Source organism: Pelophylax lessonae (genome assembly GCF_965119305.1).
Source record: "Pelophylax lessonae genome assembly, chromosome: 13".
Lineage (NCBI taxonomy): Eukaryota > Metazoa > Chordata > Amphibia > Anura > Ranidae > Pelophylax > Pelophylax lessonae.
In genome coordinates this window covers 96,152,447-96,166,340 of record NC_138780.1, presented here as the reverse complement: position 1 = coordinate 96,166,340, position 13,894 = coordinate 96,152,447, and the positions used below count along the sequence as shown (strand labels likewise).

Here is a 13,894-nt window from a genome sequence, read left to right as displayed (position 1 = left end):
TGATGCCTCCGACAGCGCACAATCGGCCGAAAAGAATCTGTCATGCAAGCAATAAAATTTTTGTATGCCGACACCAGAGCGGCCAATTGTTCGCCAGTCAGTACAGAATTCGGCCGACAGAACGCTGATTTGCAAGACTGGGCATGCTCAGAAAAGGAAAAACACAGGTAAAGTTAACCATTACATGACATCACTTCTGCAGTCGGCTGTAGTTGGCGGACAAAATTCTTGTGCAGTCTTTTGCACTTTTCAACAGACACCGACAGCCCTGGACAAAAGACGGCCGATCGTTCGGCCGACGATCGGTACGTGTGTACGGGGCTTTAGATACCAAGTGATAGTGATGTGATTAGTTGGCTTCTGGCTAGCGCAAGGCGTGGAATTCATTTATGATGCGGTTATTGAACAATAGCTTCCTGGTTGTGGCAGAAGCGAGGGGACGAGCAGGGGGCTGGTGGAATTGTGGGCGAGTTCTACAGCTTTGGGGCTTGAATGACATGTGTAGTCTTGTGTGAGCTATAAGCTGTGATATTCCACGGGCAGCCATGGATGTCTCCTTATACCTGCGCACAACTCTCGCAACTTCTCTGCCTTAAAGAGAACCGGTCATGACTAGGCTTGTGGAAGAATTGTTGTGTGTTCAGACTTAAAAGGGTTTGTTCACCTTTATAATAACATTTACAGCAAAGCCAGGGAGGCCCAGAATTTTACAAATCGTAAAAATCATCTCCTCATATCACCTTTCAGACCCCAGGACTAGTGTAGTGGGGTCAGGGTGTACTTTTTTACTTCAAGGGTCAGTCCATTTTACAAAAAAATCTGCCCTGCAGATAAAAACAAAATGTGCTCCTATCAACATTAAATGATGTACCCATCCGTAGCTGAATTCCCTTGGCCTTCCCTAGGACATTTCTATGAAGGACTAGCCACTGTTGCTCACCTCTGCCTTCACAGGAGTCCTGCTCCCTCAGATTCAAACACAGCACATGCACTTTCTTCCCTGTTGCCACGGGGAGGAGCCTAGCATCATGGCACTGGGGTAGGTGGTGCACAGCACATGTGTGGCATTTGAATCCGAGAGCTTTAAAGAGAGAGTGGGCATCAGCACCTGGAGCTCCACAGCAACATCTCTCTTGGATTCAGATGCAGGTGTGCGGTGCGCTATCTACCCCGATGTCATGTCATTGTGCTGGGCACCTTAGAATTTAGAGGGAATGTACTCCTGGTATTTGAATCAGAGAGTGTGCGCTCTAGTAATGGCAGAGGTGAGCACTTTGTGTCTTTCATTAATAAAGATACAAATCAGGGCTAACTCCTCCAGGATGGCACATCAAAACATGCAATTGCCAGGTTTGCTGTGTCTCCCAGCACAGTCTCGAGAGCATGGAGGAGATTCCAGGAGACAGGCAGTTACTCTAGGAGAGCTGGGCAGGGCCAAAGAAGGTCCTTAACCCATCATCAGGACCGGTATCTCTTTTGTGCATGGAGGAAAAGGATGAGCACTGCCAGAGCCTTACAAAATGACCTCCAGCAGACCACTGGTGTGATGTCTCTGACCAAATAATCAAAAACAGACTTCATTAGGGTGGCCTGAGGGCCCAAAGTCCTCTAGTGAGCCCTGTGCTCACTGCCTGGCACAATGGAGCTCGATTGGCATTTGCCACTGAACACAAGAATTTTGCAGGTCCACCATTTGCGCCCTGTGCTTTTCACAGGTGAGAGCAGGTTCACCCTGAGCACATCTGACAGACGTGAAAGTGTCTGAAGAATCTGTGAAGAACGTTATGCTGCCTGGAACATCGTTCAGCATGACCAGTGTGGTGGTGGGTCAGTGATAGTCTGAGGAGGCATATCCATGGAGGGATGCACAGACCTCTACAGGCTAGACAATGGCACCCTGACTGCCATTAGGTTTCAGGATGAAATCCTTGGACCCATTGTTAGACTCTACGCTGGTGCAGTGGGTACTGGGTTCCTCCTGGTGCACAACAATTCCCACCCTCATGTGGTGAGAGTACACAGCCAGTTCCTAAAAGATGAAGGAATTGATACCATTGAATGGCCCCCACTCTCGCCTGACCTAAATCCAAGAGAACACCTCTGGGTCATTATGTTTCGGTCCATCTGATGCCGCCAGGCTGCGCCTTAGTCTGTTCAGGAGCTCAGTGATGCCCTGGTCTAGATCTAGGAGGAAATACACCAGGACACCTCACATCCGTCGTCTCATTAGGAGCATGCCCCGATGTCAGGCATGCATACAGGCACATGGGGCGATACAAACCATTGAGTACCATTTTGAGTTGCTGCAACTAAATTTCAGCAAAATGGACTAGCCTGCTGCATCATTTTTTTCACTTTGATTTTTGGGGTGTCTTTGAATTCAGCCCCCTGTAGGTTGATAATTTTCATTTCCATCAAACGATTCGGCATCCTTTCATTACCCAGTCCATATCAGTATAGATATCTCAACGGGAAACAATATGCTGGATTTGTTAGGTTTTGAAAATGTTCCCTTAATTTTTTTAAACAGTGTATAATATATATATATATATATATATATATATATATATACACACAAACATACATACACACACACATACATTATATATATATATATATATATATATACACACACACATACACCACTGAAACCAATGAGCTTTAAGGATCTAGGAGGTGGGAGTCTGCTCACTGATCACCATTCTAAGGATCATTCTTCCCACTATGATACCCAGCGCTGTAGATTAGCAGGGCAGTAAACTCTACTGCACATGTAAAAGACCTAAGGGAGGGGGAACTTCCTTCCTACTGACCACAAATTTAAGTAACACTCCTTCTACTGGCTGTCACACATCTTTCCCGAAACTGTAGCTAAAAGTTAAAAATAGCAAGAGTTCTCCGAGATTGGAAAGTTATTTCAAGTGTTCCTCCATGTTCAAGTTTCAGTTACAATATGAAGTTCCACTCTTCCTCCTCCTCTATTATTGTAAACTTTTTCTATCTCTCACAGGTACCGGCTGCCTCTGATCCACAATGCCGGTTTACTGCAATGCCGCTGTTTCCAATCTCAGAGCTTAACCAATCTTTAAGAAATGCTGCCCTGAAGAAGGGGGAGGAACTTCCCCCGAAATGCATTAGCTCCACTTGTATACTCAAATCTTCAATAAATAACTATAAAAATCAAGTGAGACGTTTTTTGGACACCGGGCGCTCCTGTACAATCACCTAGGTGAGAATAGCTAAAGTTTGGCATCTCCACCTGAAATCGGAGTGTGGCGGAACCAGCCTGAAAGTGCAGTGCATATCGAGCAGTGTGATACAGGAAGGAGTTTTTTCACCTGCTGTAGAAAATTGGATCATGCCTCGCCGGGGTTTTTCGCCTTCCTCTGGATCAATTGTGGGTATAGAATTGTGTATATGGGATTCTATGCTTGTGTTATCTTTTTTGCTTTTTATTGGTTGAGTTAGATAGACTTGTGTCTTTTTTCAACCTATGTAACTAGGAGTCAAATCCAGCTTCCCACAGCCAACATGGCAGCACCATGGGCCCAAAGACTGGCAAAGACCGAGCTCAGGTGAGAAAAGCTCTGGACCCCTAGACTGGGGAGTACATTTCATTCGTTCCAGGATTTGAAGCGACTTGTAAGTTCCTGTTTACATTGTTTACAAACACTGACAGACTATGAGAGCAGAATATGTGGTGGCCCAGGGACAGTCCAGGCAGAGGTGATGGTAAAAGGCACAGGCCTGTGACGTGGGGCACCTGTCAGTCCAAAGTCATGAAGGGGACGGTCCAGGGAGAGGTGAGAGGAGAAGGCTCAGGCCTGTGACATGGGACCCGTGTCAGTCATGGAGGGGACAGTCCAGGGAAAGGAGAGGAGGCTCAGGCCTGTGACATGGGACCCCTGTCAGTCATGGAGTGGACAGTCCAGGGAGAGGTGATAGGAGAAGGCTTAGGCTTGAGACATGAGGCCCCTGTCAGTAGTGGATAGGACAGTCCAGGGGGGAGAGGAAAGGGCTTAGGCCTGTTAAGTGGGGCCTCGGCCTGTCATTAAGGGGACAGTCTAGGGACAGGAGAGGGCTCAGGCCTGTGACGTGGGGCCCCAGCATGTTATGGAGGGGACAGTCCAGGGACTGGAGAGGGCTCAGGCCTGTGATGTGGGGCCCCTGACAGTCATGGAGGGGACAGTCCAGGGAGAGGGCTCGGGCCTGTGATGTTGGGCCCCTGTCAGTCATGGAGGGGACAGTCTAGGGAGAGAAGAGGGCTCAGGCCTGTGATGGGGGGCCCCCGGTCAGTCATGGAGGGAACAGTCCAGGGAGAAGGCCCAGGCCTGTGATGGGGGGCCCCTGCCTATTATGGAGGGGACAGTCCAGGGAGAGGAGAGGGCTCAGGGCCTGTGATATTGGGCCCCTGCTAGTCATGGAGGGGACAGTCCAGGGAGAGGAGAGGGCTCAGGCCTGTGATGGGGGGCCCCTGCTTGTCATGTAAGGGGAAGTCCAGGCAGAGGAGAGGGTTCAGGCCTGTGATGGGGGGCCCCTGCTTGTCATGTAAGGGGAAGTACATGGAGAGGAGAGGGCTCAGGCCTGTGATGGGGGGCCCCTGCTTGTCATGTAAGGGGAAGTATATGGAGAGGAGAGGGCTCAGGCCTGTGATGGGGGGCCCCTGCTAGTCATGGAGGGGACAGTCCAGGGAGAGGAGAGGGCTCAGGCCTGTGATGGGGGGCCCCTGCTTGTCATGTAAGGGGAAGTCCAGGCAGAGGAGAGGGTTCAGGCCTGTGATGGGGGGCCCCTGCTTGTCATGTAAGGGGAAGTACATGGAGAGGAGAGGGCTCAGGCCTGTGATGGGGGGCCCCTGCTTGTCATGTAAGGGGAAGTATATGGAGAGGAGAGGGCTCAGGCCTGTGATGGGGGGCCCCTGCTAGTCATGGAGGGGACAGTCCAGGGAGAGGAGAGGGCTCAGGCCTGTGATGGGGGGCCCCTGCTTGTCATGTAAGGGGAAGTCCAGGCAGAGGAGAGGGCTCAGGCCTGTGATGGGGGGCCCCTGCTTGTCATGTAAGGGGAAGTATATGGAGAGGAGAGGGCTCAGGCCTGTGATGGGGGGCCCCTGCTAGTCATGGAGGGGACAGTCCAGGGAGAGGAGAGGGCTCAGGCCTGTGATGGGGGGCCCCTGCTTGTCATGTAAGGGGAAGTCCAGGCAGAGGAGAGGGTTCAGGCCTGTGATGGGGGGCCCCTGCTTGTCATGTAAGGGGAAGTACATGGAGAGGAGAGGGTTCAGGCCTGTGATGGGGGGCCCCTGCTTGTCATGTAAGGGGAAGTACATGGAGAGGAGAGGGCTCAGGCCTGTGATGGGGGGCCCCTGCTTGTCATGTAAGGGGAAGTATATGGAGAGGAGAGGGCTCAGGCCTGTGATGGGGGGCCCCTGCTAGTCATGGAGGGGACAGTCCAGGGAGAGGAGAGGGCTCAGGCCTGTGATGGGGGGCCCCTGCTTGTCATGTAAGGGGAAGTCCAGGCAGAGGAGAGGGTTCAGGCCTGTGATGGGGGGCCCCTGCTTGTCATGTAAGGGGAAGTCCAGGCAGAGGAGAGGGTTCAGGCCTGTGATGGGGGGCCCCTGCTTGTCATGTAAGGGGAAGTCCAGGCAGAGGAGAGGGTTCAGGCCTGTGATGGGGGGCCCCTGCTTGTCATGTAAGGGGAAGTACATGGAGAGGAGAGGGTTCAGGCCTGTGATGGGGGGCCCCTGCTTGTCATGGAGGGGACAGTCCAGGCAGAGGAGAGGGTTCAGGCCTGTGATATTGGGCCCCTGCTTGTCATGGAGGGGACAGTCCAGGGAGAGGAGAGGGTTCAGGCCTGTGATGGGGGGCCCCTGCTTGTCATGGAGGGGACAGTTCAGGGAGAGGGCTCGGGCTGTGATGTGGGGCCCCGGTCAGCCATGGAGGGGACAGTTCAGGGAGAAGGCTCGGGCCTATGATGTGGAGGCCCCTGTCAGTAATGGAGGGGAAAGTCATGGGAGAGGGCTCGGGCCTGTGATGGGGGGTCCCTGTCAGTAATAAAGAGGAAAGTCCTGAGAGAGGGCTCGGGCTGTGATGTGGAGGCCCCGGTCAGCCATGGAGGGAACAGTTCAGGGAGAGGGCTCGGGCTGTGATGTGGGGACAGTGGGGCCCCTGTCAGTAATGGAGGGGAAAGTCCTGGGAGAGGGCTCGGGCCTGTGATGTGGGGCCCCTGTCAGTAATGGAGGGGGAAGTCCTGGGAGAGGGCTCGGGCCTGTGATGTGGGGCCCCTGTCAGTAATGGAGGGGGAAGTCCTGGGAGAGGGCTCGGGCCTGTGATGTGGGGCCCCTGTCAGTAATGGAGGGGGAAGTCCTGGGAGAGGGCTCGGGCCTGTGATGTGGGGCCCCTGTCAGTAAAGGAGGGGACAGCAGAGTTGAGGCCTGGCTGGTATAGGCCCCCAAGTCATGACGTGACAGAAGACGAAGGCCCTATAGGCCCTCATCCTTTCCCTAGCAAAGCCAGCCAGCTACGCTGCCTTATCCTGAGGGGACGGGCGTAGGCCGGGGCCCTCCGCTGCCACATACTGACCCAAACCCGGCGCTAGGCCCCGACCACCGTCTAGAGTTTGAGGCCTGCCCTCCGCATAGTGAACCCAAACCGAAGAGGAAACGCTGGGATCCCCCAGAGCCCCATTGAAATAGACTAGTGAGATTCCACTTACCGTATCCGCACGGAGCCGGTCTGGGCCGCGCAGCTCCGACCGATCCCCGGAGTCACACGGAGCGTGTCACGGGCTCAGGCCGAGACTCCGCCCGCAGCTCCCGACAACCAACAGAGGGCGCTGTTCAGCGCAATCCTCAACGAGGTGCGGGGAAACCACACAGCGTACCAGCAATACTCTGCTCGTCATCCCCGCCCCAGTCCTTGTAGAGGAAGTGTTGCGTTATCGGTTCGTGAATCAGCTCCAGACTTCTGCCCGCCCTCACGTTGTTGATCTCAAGGACTATTCTAAAACCACATGATCAATGAGAACTGGGTTTTAAATATGACCTCCCACTTGAGTTGTGTGTAATATTTTGCTCACCAACCACAAGAACAACTTCGTTCTGTGTGATTATCATTTCAAAACTTGCACAACATTTCGTTTAGACTTAGCTACTCTGGGTTTCATTACTCCATCCAAAAGCTTTCTTATGTCTAATTTGGAGAGATTTAGAAGCTCTGTAGGGTTTTACTGCTGACTGTGGCCCCACTGAGATTTCCCCTCACTTCCTGTCAGGGGGGACAGCAGGAAGGGAAACCACTCCAAGATGACAATAAAGAGGCCACGACCCCTCTCAGCTTTTCCAGTATTGTATGTCACTTGAATACATGGTGTATGGCCCAAATCACATAGCATTCCCACCAAACTGGTGAAGGAACCTTTTTTTCCCTGCCCCTGAGTTGCATCACATGGGTGTTTGCACCCCTGCGATGTGATTCTGGCAATCGCACTGCATTTTACAAGTTGTTTTGGGGGGTCCTTATCTAACATTGACATCCACAGCAGATCACAAGGACGCCATGTGATTGCAATGCGGTGTGCGATAAGCACAGGACTTGCTGCGTTTCCTGCATCAAATCAGTGTGAACCAGGAATCAAGTCAATATTTATTTATTTATTTTATTTAACCACATCCCACCCCGCGCAATAGAAGAATGACTGGCAGACGGGAGTTCCATTATCCTGACGGGACGTCATATGACATCCAGCAGGATAGGCTGCTGCTGCGCTCTGACACACCACATCTCCATTCTCGGTAAAGAGCCTATGACATAAGCATTTTACCATGTGATCAGATATGTCCAATCACAGCGTAACCAGGAAGTATGGGTTAACGGCTTTCCTCTATTCGCACTGACAGGGTTTTAGTAGAGGAGAGCAGATAAGCAGCTCTCCTGACCTGGGGGGGCACATTGATTATTAGTGCAATCCCATCAACGATGTCCACAAGTGCCTATCAGTGCTGGATATTAGTGCCTTCTCATCAGTGCCCATCGGTGACGACTCATAAGTGCCTGTCGGTGGAGAAAACTTACCTATTTACAAAATTTTATAACAAAGAAAAACATATTTTTTAATTTTCAGTATTTTTTTTTTTTGTTTAACAAAAAAAAAAAAAACAAAAAAAAAACAGTGATCAAATACCACAAAAAGAAAGCTCAGTTTTTGGGCAATTTAAAAAAAAAAAAAAAAATGTCATATGGGTAGAGTGTTTTCATGTCATTCAAAGTGCCACAGCACTGAAAGCTGAAAATTGGCCCAGGCAGGAAGGGGGTGAAAATGCCCAGTACTGAAGTGGTTAGGAGGGAAACACTTACCTATTCAATGATAATACACAAAAATGTCCCTTTCCTCTTTTTTTCTGCAGTCCCTGCCAGCATTGTAGGCTCCTCCTAGAGATGTAAAAGCTCCGGAAATTTTGAAGCTATGGAGTAAAAAAAAAAAAAAAAAATTGTCCCTGTTTTTTTTTCTGGAAAGATGCTAATTTTCAGAAGAACTGAAAAAAAAAATGGATTTTTGTAAAATGTTACCGTAAAATCCTTTTCTCTTAAGCTCATTGACAGACGTAGTCCTCGTTGATTAATAACAACTCGGGTTATACTGCCCTCTACAGGAGTAGGACTAGACAGGAAAGAAAACGTTCTGGCCACACCCTAGGGGCAGTCCCAGAGGGTATATCCTCTCACTTCCTGCTACAGCAAATCAGTTATGTCACAAAGCAGTGTTTAGAGAATTTAACCCAACCCAAATCAAAAACAGAGGGGCGGGTACTACGTCTGTCAATGAGCTTAAGAGAAAAGGATTTTACGGTAAGATTTTACAAAAATCCATTTTTCTCTGTCGCGCATTGACAGACGTAGTCCTCGTTGATTAATAACAACTCGGGACGTCCCAAAGCAGTACCACAAATGAGGGGTGGGCTAACAGAAATCAAAATCCAGAAGGCCCAACCGGAGCCAACCAGAAGCATCAAGGACTCATCGAGCAAAATGATGAGACCTAAGTGAAAAATCCAACAAACCCTTGAGATAGACCAACAGTCTCCTCAGATTGCGGCCTGCAGAACCTTGCGGCCAAAAGAGGCATCTGACGATGCCATCACATCAACTTTATAAAATGATGTAAAGGTATGAACCGACGATCAAGTCATCGCCTTGAAAACCTGGATCGCTGACGCCTGATGGCGGAAGACCCAGGAGACACTAGGCGCCCGAGTAGAGTGCGCCTTAACAGGGAACGGAGGATTCCGACCCTTAATAGAATAAGCCTGTACCACCGTCTGACTGGTCCATCTAGATATGGTCGCGGCAGACACAGGCAACCCCCTTCTAGGGCTATCCGTGCTCACAAAAAGTGAGTTTGTCTTACGAAACAAGTTCGTAGTAGTCAAGTGTACCCTGATTGTCTGAACCCCATCCAAGGAGTGTAATGCAAACTCCCAAGGATGGCTAGTCTTAGGACACGGGGAAGGTAACACAATATTTTTATTCAGATGAAAACTCTGAAAACCACTTTAGGAAGGAAGGATGGATTCGGAAGAAGAACCACCTTATCCCTATGAACCACCAGATATGGGGAACGACAAGATAATGCGGCCAGTTCTGACACCCTGCGTGCAGAAGTAATAGCCACCAAGAAGGCCACCTTATGGGATAATGTAAGCAAGGGAATCTCCCTAATATCTTCAAAGAGAAGTTTCTGAAGAACCGACCACACTAACTTAAGATCCCAGGTGGTAAGGGTGCACGCACTGGCGGAGCCAGATGTCGCACCCCCTGGATGAAATTCCGCATCAAGGAATGATTAGTCAAAAGTTTCTGAAAGGAGATTGCTAACGCTGAAACCTGACCCTTGATGTGCTCAAGGACAGTTTCTGCTCAACCCCTTGTTGCAGACAGACCAAGATTCGGGTCACCGAATAGGTATGTGGGGGAAATCCAAGAGATTCACACCACGCAATATAAGACTTCCATGTGCTGGAAGTCGCTTTCCTTGCTTTAACTAGAGGTAGGAATAACTGAATCTGACACTCCCTTGTCCTTCAGTACCTGGGTCTCAATGGCCAGGCCATTAAGCCAACGATAGTAAAACAAGATGGAAGATCGGTCCCTGAGACCGCAAATCCTCCCTGAGAGGAAGTCTCCAAGGAGCGTCCGCGACTAGCCTCACCAAGTCGGCGTACCAGGCTCGACGAAGTCAGTCCGGAATTTCCAGAATAACTGGAATTCCCTCCACCTCTATTCTGCGAAGAAGTTCCCGCAGTAACTTGAGAGGATGGAAGGCATGCCGTAGCTGATACTGCCCCCACGGGCGATCAGCATTTCTGCTGCGTCCGCTAGAGGATCGCGGGTGCGAGCTACAAACCTCTGCACCTTCCTGTTGAGCCAAGGTGCCAACAGATCCACATCCGGGGTGCCCCAATGAAGGGACAGCTAGTGAAAAACCTCTGGATGAAGAGGCCATACCCCTTGATCCAGAATCTGATGGCTGAAATAATCTGCCTACCGATTTCCCACCCCCGGAGTGAACACTGCGGGGAGATCCGAACAAACCGTTCCGTCAAATGAAAGATGCTAGTCGTTTCGATGGCCACCAGGACACTCTAAGTGCCCCTTTCTTGACATAAGTCACGACCGTGGCATAGTGCGATTGGATCCGAATCGGGCTACTCTAGAGCTGCTCGGTCCAGTATATCAGACAAAATCTGATCGCGCTCAGTTCCGATACCCTATTGGTAACCTGGATGCTATCGGAAGGAATGACTTCCCCTGGTTGAGCATCGGAGACTTCCTGGTCCGCTCGCTCAACCGGATCCGATTGTCCAGGAAATCGGAATTCTGATTCCATTAGAAAAAAATCTCCTTCAGGAGAATTCGGGTATGAGACTGGGTATACGGTACTGCCTCTAAGAAGGCCACCATCAGTCCCAGCCAATTGACGGACAGCAACATCCGAATCGTTGACTGAACCTTCTGGAGTTTCTTCGCAAGGAGAAACTTTCTTGCCCAGGATGTATCCAACATTAGGCCCAGATAGTTCAGTCTCCTGGTGGGAACCAGGGATGATCTTTGGGAAAGCGAAGAAAACGCTGATGTCCTGCGATGATGGGGATATAAGGATAGGCATCCTAAAAGTCTATGGACGCCAGGAAATCCCCCTGATGCAGGGAGGCCACCACTGTTCGGATGGACTCCATCTTTCCCCAAGTCCAGAAATTGGACGCACCTTGCCCTCTTTCCTGGGCACTGTGAACAGGTTCGAATAGAACCCCTGAAACCGTTCAATGTTAGAAGGGAAGAATCGCACCGGTGGAAGTGATCGAAACTCGATCCTGTATCCTAACCGTATGACCTTCCTTTAAAGAGGGATTCCTCAAACGGATAGCGCCTAGCCATGCGTTTGGAAATAACAGGGGTTTGTTTCCAAACGACCCCATTTGGGTAAAGGAAAATCCTTCGCCCTTTTGGTAGGCTAACAAGTACCAAAAAGGAATCTCAGTCTCAGTTACCTCTACCGGTGTAACCTCAAGACTAAAGGTTCCCCGGACGGACACAACTAGTGCATCCACCACTCTTGTTCTATGGCGGAGGCAGAAACGTTCTCTTCACTGCTGAGGAGACATTACCTGAGACAACAGCCCCATAAGAGGGACCTGCAGCTGCATTGACCAGCTCCCCGTACCTGAAGTATCAGATAAAAAATAGGGGTAGGCGGGGGTCACTTCTTGACCCCCGTCCCTGACAGGCCACCTCCACCCGGGATACCAAAGACTCCAAAACTGCCGAAAATGCATTAAAAACATGTGAGGTACTGGAGGGTCCTGCGGCCACCTTGAGGGGATCAGGTGGGGATACCTATGCGGCAGAGTCAATGATTATACAAGACATTTGCCAGCGACAAAAAAAAAAAAAATGACAAAGTAAAAAACTTTTTTTTTTTTTTGTAATCCCCCAGCGCAACAGCGCCCCTCAGTGTTACCTGCCTTTTTGGACCCCACAGAGAGAGAGAGACTCCGAGGCTCATCCCTGATGCACAGAAGTTTTCTATCAGCTTGCTCAGTGCTGTCCTGTTACAGACAGGAAGTCTTTGGCCCTTTTTCCTGGGTAAAGGAGGCGGCTCCGCCCCTTAACACGCCTTCCGGCGCCTCCCCCTGGCTCCACGAGGAGTTTGGTCACCTCAAACATGGCCGCCCCCATGCTGGAGACACGAGGCTACGCCAATATGGCGGCCTCGTGCGATCTGCCAGACAATGGCGGCGGCCTGTACAGGATTCTATGTTCGCCTGCGGGAGTATCTCGGCCCCACAACCTTCACCCTGATGGTGATAAGCCTGGCCGGCGGTACCGGATCCTGGCGGGCTGCATGCGGTCCGTGGGCCGTCGGAAGGCAGCACTCTGCCCTTGCTGGAGGAATGGCGATCTGGACTGCAGTGATTCAGGCATAGGCATCGCCCTGTGAACACCTCTGACAGGTAAGATACCTCTTGCTTCATTAGTAATGCCCATTCTAGTACTGCCACTGACTTCAGTCACCTTTACAGTTTTAAAATGACATTAGATAGTCAGCTCCCAAACCAAGCCTCCTGGTTTCTGTTCACAAAAATCACACTCAAATTGGGGGATCTGTGACCTGTATAGGATAGAGGGGAAACCCATCCTACCATTCCAGAGAGGGGCCCGCGTCCACCACAAACCCGACAGGGGGGGGAGGGGGAACATACTACTCACCATACCGGAACCAGGCGGGCGCCACTCCTGACAGAACCCCTCTCCACCGGGGTGGGGGGGCTGTCGACCAGTACGGACGCCGTGACTCTTGGTCATTGGCGTTCAAGCGAGACATTTAACTCGCAGGGTCAGTCTCCGTCCAGTGGGACTATGTCGCGGCCGACCCAGCGTGGAGCTATGGCCTGCACGCGCTCGTAGGCTGAACTGGGGTGACCACTGGATCTCAACATCCAGCCCGTCGCCCAGTTACAGCTTGCTTGCTTGAAGATCTCACAGGAACACTGGAGAAAAAAGCTGTCTAAAAAAAAAAATCTTTCTAAAGGCCCGTACACACGTACCGATCGTCGTCATACAAACGTCGGCGGACGAAAGATCTGCCGATTGTACGCGTGTTAGTATGGTGCCTCCGACAGCTGTCTGCGCACAATCCGCGGACAAGAGTCTTTCTTGCAAACATGAAAATTTTTGTCTGCAGACACCAGAACGGACGATTGTTCACCTGTCAGTACAGAAATCAGCCGACAGACCGCAGATTTGCAAGACTGGGCATGCTCAGAAAATAAAAAACACAGGGAAAGTTAACCATTACATGACATCACTTCTGCAGTCAGCTGAAGTCTGCGGACAAAATTCTTGTGCTGTCCTTGTGCTGTCCTTGTGCTGCTAGCAGGAAGTGAGAGGATATACCCTCTGGGACTGCCCCTAGGGTGTGGCCAGAACGTTTTCTTTCCTGTCTAGTCCTACTCCTGTAGAGGGCAGTATAACCCGAGTTGTTATTAATCAACGAGGACTACGTCTGTCAATGCAACAGAGAAAAAGAAAATTTAGTGAGAAGCAGTTTTATGAACTGAAAGTAATTTTGTTACACGGGGAAGGTGAAATACAGTGTAATATATAAATATTATGCTTGAAATAAAAGTACAGCTTAGTCAGTAATTGCCAGTTCACATTAGTGCCATCACAGAGATTGCATGTAATTCGGAGCGCACTGCTCCAAAATTACATGCGATCTCTGTGCGGTGCAAATTCAGCCATACAGTTTGTATGGCTGAATTCGCACCGCAATCGCACTAAACACGCACATGACCCTTTTTTTTATCCGCAGCAGAATCGGATCGCATGGTGGTTCACATAGTGCG

The 13,894-nt window shown here is 50.6% G+C and overlaps 1 protein-coding gene across 2 annotated transcripts in view; it reads right to left on the bottom strand.

The window, feature by feature from the left end:
• The window catches only part of HECTD1 (HECT domain E3 ubiquitin protein ligase 1), a 321,546-nt gene extending 314,698 nt beyond the window's left edge, over positions 1-6,848 (bottom strand). For both annotated transcript variants that reach the window (XM_082275332.1, XM_082275333.1), the window contains exon 1: positions 6,706-6,848. The gene's annotated coding sequence lies outside the window, so the exon portion shown is untranslated. The remainder of the gene's footprint in view (positions 1-6,705) is intronic.
• Between the last annotated feature and the right edge of the window lie 7,046 nt (positions 6,849-13,894).